The sequence below is a fragment of the Corvus moneduloides genome, chromosome 6, assembly GCF_009650955.1.
Source record: "Corvus moneduloides isolate bCorMon1 chromosome 6, bCorMon1.pri, whole genome shotgun sequence".
NCBI lineage: Eukaryota > Metazoa > Chordata > Aves > Passeriformes > Corvidae > Corvus > Corvus moneduloides.
The window spans coordinates 3,130,446-3,136,991 of NC_045481.1; the positions used below are offsets into that span (position 1 = coordinate 3,130,446).

General features: G+C 43.4%; 1 long non-coding RNA gene across 3 annotated transcripts in view; it reads right to left on the reverse strand.

The window, feature by feature from the left end:
- The window catches only part of LOC116446022, a 112,310-nt gene extending 107,094 nt beyond the window's left edge, over window positions 1-5,216 (reverse strand). For all 3 annotated transcript variants that reach the window (XR_004240995.1, XR_004240996.1, XR_004240994.1), the window contains exons 1-2: window positions 5,063-5,216; window positions 2,461-2,621 (exon numbers count right to left, since the gene is read on the reverse strand). This is a non-coding gene — a long non-coding RNA (uncharacterized LOC116446022). The remainder of the gene's footprint in view (window positions 1-2,460; window positions 2,622-5,062) is intronic.
- Window positions 5,217-6,546: the final 1,330 nt, after the last annotated feature.

Sequence of the window (6,546 nt, forward strand, 5' to 3'; positions counted from 1 at the left end):
AGAGGATCTTTAATGTCCCTTCCAGTCCAAATCATTCCATGATTCTGTGATTCAGTTTTGAATTAGCCCCATGCAGCACAGCCCAGACAGGGCAATGCTCTGGGTTCCCTGTAACATTCTTCTTTCTCCCTGAAGAAAAGAATCAAGGTGGAAAAAATTATAAGCCATTTTTTATTTTGATCTCAATATTTTTACATGGGGACAAGGTGTCACTCTGTTTTTCCCACAGTTTCAGTGACAACAGAATGCAGAAAAATATTTTGTCTAATACGGACTCTAATATTTACAAACTCCAGAGTAAAAGTAATGTCCAAGGGATATATTTCCTTTGGACAATTTTCCAGAGTCCTTGATTTATGGTATTTTCACAGACTTCTTGCCCCATGTTTACAAACATGCAATAATGAACAAAATTATAATTATAGCAATACAGAAGCATTTTCTGTCCAGGGATCTCAAATGTCTTGGCTCACAGAGTATTACTGAGCACATTTCCTATGGGATGAAATGTATTGATAGCCCCATTGTACAGTTTGGACATCTGCAAATTATATTGTTTTGCCAAAGGTCAGCAAGAGCATAAATTAGTGGGAGAACTAGGAAAAATACTCAACAGTATCTTCCCCACTCTCCATCCCAGGCTGCCCATGGAAATGCAGAACAGCACTGAGTGGCTTCCTGTTTGGACATGTGGATTTGATTAAGGCAGGCCACAAGTTCCCAGAATTTTTGGCCAGGTGGTGACTTAGCTTTTGGGTGTTACAGAAACACAGCACCTCTGCCCTGCCCTCCTGCCACCCTGCAAACCCCCCTGCATGTAGAGAGCAGCCCTGCCCCATCCACAGCTACAGGCACAGAACAGAGAGCGAAGGAGTTGGGAGTGGGAATGTGCAAGTAGAGGTTAGGGGTAGCACTAGACCACAGCACACCAATTTATTTTGGCTTAAACTGCTATGGAATCACAGGCTCAGTGGAAAATGCTCCTTCTAGAAATAGAGCCAGTATTCCCATCCCTTGAATAGACTCATAACTGAGACACAATTTTATCCCATGTTTTAAACTCCTCTCCAACACCCAAAAAGCTTCTTTTCCTTATAAAGGAGTAAGATTTGCTCTGTCTTCACAAAAGCTGCAGAAAAAAAAGCTACAGTTTTCTGCAGCAGCTGGTTTGGGGTGGTTTTGTGGATCAAGGAGAAATGGCAGACAGTGTCACTGTCACAGCGAGCCTGTTGGGCAGCCAACCAGGATCACTGAAGCACTCTCAGAGAACCTAAGGAGTGCCTGGAAGTCACTGGGACCCTGGGGATATGCGCCTTTGCCGAGGAGCTCAGCAGTCCCTGTAGTAATACCAGAGGTTTCCCGAGTCTGAGCCTTTCCAGAAAGCTGCTGCTCTGCTTCGCTCACCCGTTCCAAGCTGTCGGAACTGAAGCAGGTGAGACAACAAAGCACAAAAATGCAGCTCAAGTCTCCCCAGCTTGCTCAATGGTGCTTCAAAGGGAACAAAGGCGGCAGCTGACAGCAAAGGAAATTTGGCCTTGGGACTGAAGTACAGAAGTGAGAACTAGAAAGTATAAAAGTTTTTCCCATTTGACACAGGAAAGTCACACAAGAAGCTGCCAGAGCTTTTACTGAGCCACACGGGAGATTAATAGAGGAATAACCTCCGTTTCCACTTACTATCCTGCTTAGATTGGGAAAGGCTGTTTAGATGAAGACTCCAATTCTGCTGAAGAAAGCACATTTTCCAAGTAAACCCCATTTTGAGCACATAGCAGAAAAACAAGAGTGCAGATAAACTGTAGTCCCACTTCACATTTCAAGTGCCACTGAATAAAACAGGAACTTCTCATTGCTTAGCAGGAAAGGAATATATGCTTGTCTCTGGATTCATAAAAGAAATGGAAGCTGATCTTTCTCCTTATTCTTTGAATTGTCTCATCATACAACTGGTTTGATTACAATTTGCAGAGAACTTGGAAGTACTTAGATGAGAGAAGCAACAGAAGCATTCACACAGTGTATTTTAGAAAAATATTATCCCCTTTCCATATAAGAATATGGACAGGCACATGAAAATTGCTGTCTCTTTTTCCTACAGGCCACAGCCAAGAGCTAATGATTCATATGTAAAAGCAAAAATGCCATAATGAACTTAACCAGATGTGGAAAGCTGAAAATGGAGGTGTCAGTGGATAGCTGTCCTTAGCTCCTCAGTGTTGCAGTCATCTCGTTCCTTAAGACCTGGAGTGGAAGAGTTTGAAACTTCTCCATACCAAACAAAGACAGCCCCTCTCGCTAAGAGAGTCGGTTCTTTTCAAAATTAATTGTTAGCTGGAATATTCTCTAGACTAGCTGTAAGTTCTTTGAAAATCCACTCTTTAACATTCACACAGAGCTTTGGTACCACCAAGAGCACCAAGAGGCAAATAATTACCTGAAGCAAACCTCACCAAAACACACCCTTGAGCTCCTCAGGCCAAATCTCAGCACAAGAGCAAATTCTGCCAACAGCAGCTTTTTCTTGACTTCTCAACCGCAGAGAGCTGAAGGGAGGCTCAGGCAGAATGGAAATGTGCAAAGTTACAGGCTCTGCAAACATCTTCTCCTGGATCCAGCAATACCTGTGGAAAATGGGACAGCCTTCAGCCCTGTCAGCTTCCTAGGAAAATTGCTCATGGAAGCACTGTATAGCAGGCAGAATTAGCAAACGTCTGCTGTTTACACCCTTTAAAATAGCCCTGCTCCATTAGCCTGGCATGGGACACCCACAGGCACCTTGTTGGGACAGCTGGGGTGGGGCTGTGACAGGGCAGAAGAGCAGGAGAACAGCTGGAGCAAGTTGGCTCCAACCTCCTTCCACACCCCACCTACTGTGCAGTGCAGTATCTGTCTCCATCAAAGGAAGGGCATCCAGGTGCAGGGAAGTCAAGCCTCACGCTCTGATACACAATGTGTATCTGATCACAAGTGTGATCTTGGGCAAATTGCTTGGATCCAGATCCTTCAGGGGACTACTTTTACAGAGCCTTAAGTTACTGCTCAGAATTATACACTTAAATAGCTTTGTCATCTCTCTCAGTTAAAATTTCTCTGTTCCAGTTGTTCCAGTAAAAAATAGGACATCAACCCTTCCTTGCTTCTTTGGAATGCAATAGGAATAAAGATAAGTCTCTAAGATGCCAGGGTAAGAGACATTTAATGAAGTTAACAGAGCTTCTATTAAAATGTAATTTTAAAAAAGAGGGCTTAGCTCAGCTTTCTGATCATACAGTATCTGTCCTCTCCACAAACATCCTCACTTACACATTTCAGTCATTAGTAATTGGACTGAGAGGAAAAGGTTTCAGAGAAATGAAAGACACTTAATGTTTTAAAAGAAGGTGCCTCTTCTATGAGAGCTTGGCAGTGCGTCCCACCACTGAGAAAAACCTGTGGGACAAGCTCAGCCCTCACCAGGCACCAGGAACCCACAGGGGCTTTAGCTCTGCCCCAAACACAGAAAAACTTCAGTCAGAAGATCCAATGATACACACGAAGACAGGGACCATGATTAATTGTTCCACTCTTTGCCAAACTTCTTGTTTAAAAATCCTTTTCACTGCCTCAGCCCTTGTCACTTTTCCTGGTGCTCACCTCTCTTTTGTGAGCACTTTGATGACATGGCTTGGTGGTGAACATGGTGGTGGTGCTGAGTTGAAGGCTGGACTTGGTAACCTTAAAGGTCTTTTCCAACCTTAACAATTCTATGATTCTGTGATTCATTTACCTTTTCTTCTACATTTCATACAGGGTTACCAGACTGCATAGATAAATCTCTCCTTTTTCTTGTTTCATCAGTTCAGCAGCAACAATGAGAACAAGCTATTACCTACAGTCCCACTTTCCCTGGGTAGTTCCACCCATATCTGAAACCCCTGATTGCTCTCCCAGCCTGGCTCCCAGAGGTTCTTATGCTGTAGTCTGTAGTTTGTGAAGAGTCCCTACAGTCCTTCCTGGTGGGCTGTAAGGAACACTTGGTTCTGCAGAGTTCCTGAGGTTTCTTTCTCCAGCTGGATTGGAACAATCCTACTGAGTTGTTATTTTAAAAAATTAAAGTGCTTTTGGCACCTTCTAGTATTGCTTCGTTTGATCAGCCAAGGACACAGGTGCTACAGTTCCTATCTCAATAATCTGTTGCAAAACAGAGAGGAAATGGTTTCTGTGGCTGACCAGTGGAGAGGATATGGACTGTGTGCTCTGAATGGAAGTCTTAGTACACACAGGTTTCCAAACCCCAAAACAGCGTCATAGTCATCAATTAGGATTAAGGCCAAAGCAGCTCAAGAAACAGCACAGAAACTGCCCACTATGTCAGATCCAAAATCTGCTGAGTTCACCCTTGTCCCTTGGAGGGTAGAGGGGAGAAAGTAGCAGATACTGAAGGAAGAATGTGCTCAGAGAGGTTGTGGACTCTCCATCCCTGAAGTGTTCAAGATCAGGCTGGATGAGGCTCTGAATCACTTGGTTTAGCAGAAGGTGTCCTTGCCTATGGCAGGGATTGGAATGAGATGGATTTTAAGGTCCCTTCCAATCCAAATCATTCTGGGATTCTGTGAATGAAGGACACAGGCCAAATACAGCACAGCTCTGCCTGAACTCCACCAGCTTCCAGCAATCAAAGGGGTATGGAGCTTCTGAGCCAGGGTTGCGCCAAACAACCACATGCAAAAGCCACCAAGAGCTTTATGGCTCTCACTTTTTGCCTTCTCTAAATTGTTGGAAGGTCAGCTGTGATAAAATATTCCAGAAAATTCACAATTTTGTTGTTTGCTAAAGTTCCTTGGAAAAAAGGTAAATTGTCGTCTTTCACATCATCTAGTAGTTTCCAAACAGAATGTTACCTGAACAGTGCTTAACTGCCTTGAATCACTGGTTTTCACAGTTAAGCTAAACCCATTTGAATAATTTTTGAATAATTTACATCTCCCTTTGCACATTAAGATACTACTTAATCCAGGTCCCGTTCCAAGAACCGACTCTTGAAGTTTGCTGTAGGTCTGATCCCCTGATAAATCCCAGTTACCCATTTCTCCTGCCATTGCAGAGGCAGAATTCTCAGTCTGCTCAGAAGAGTTGGCTGGATTGCCTGTTCATCCTTCAAATCTGTTTGCTCTTCATTCCCCAAATGCAGGAACATGGGAGATGTTCTGAAGCAGAAAAGAAGAAACACATTACCCCTAATTTTAGGCATCTTAGTTAGAATTAAGAAATTGTAAGATATTTTTCTGTAAGCAGGGGCTCAGGCAAAGTTTCTTCTATGTCAGTGAGAGTTTGTTAAACAGCTTTGAGGGACTCTGGATCATTTCACAAATGAAATGAGCTGAAGTTTTTGTGTCAGCTCTCATTTACCAAGCAACAATCATGACAGAGGCAGCAGTTACACCCTGGAAGGGTGGAGGAGTGGGGTAACTGAGCAGGGGATTAACAGCAACTGTCACCCATCATCTCTGCTGGTGGTTCCAACTATCAGCAACCAAAAATGCCATGGAAAATCCTACCGCATTTTCCCCTGAAGGCATTCCCTAAGGCAGAAGGAAAGTAGGTTATAATTTGCTGCAGGAAAACTGGGCATTACTCCATCAAGGCAGAAAAAAAAAAAAAAAAAGTGATATTTTAAAAGAAGGCTATGAAATCAGATGCCATCTTGTGGCCAAACCTCATGGAACTGCTATGGGAGATACAATACAGCCACAAAACACACAATAAATACACAGACAAAAGAGAAATAATAAGGTATTAGAAAACTGGTGACACACTATGGAGACTTTTAGTCTCCAGATCTGTAGTTCTCTGTTAAGTGTTTTTCTGTTTGCAGGTGCAGAACCAATTCCTCCACACTTCTGACAATTAAACTCCAGTAAAAGATTTAATTAATGATAAGATGGTCTTTAAGGTCCCTTCCAACCAAAACCATATTGTGATTCTATTCTATTCTATTTTGGCCTTTTAGATGATTTCAGATCACCTCTTATGTCCAGTATGACTAGCTGTGTGTTCTCTGCAGAATATGAAACCATCACACAATCAGGTAAAACCTTTACTGTCACACATTTTAAATGATTCTCATTCCTGTTTCATGGTTTTGTTAACCAGAAATCACAGGATCACAAACTGGTTTGGGTTGGAGGGGACCTTAAAGATCATCTAATTCCAACCCCCTGCCATGGGCAGGGACACCTCCCACTAGCCCAGGTTGTTCCAAGCCCCATCCAACCTGGCCTGGAACACTTCCATGGACTCCAGGGGCAAGCCACAGCTTCTCTGGGCAATCTGTGCCAGGGCCTCCCCCACCCTCCCAGGGAAGAATTTCTTCCCAATATTCCATCTAACCCTGCCTTCTGTCAGTAGGAAGCCATCCCTCTTGTCCTGTTACTCCAGGCCCTTGTCTAAAGTACTACACCATTAAATCATGTGGCCCTCCCATTGCACTGTTGGAGGACCCCAATTCCTGACTGTGCACATCACAAATATAAGTTTCTGCCATAAACACAGGCATCCAGTGCCACT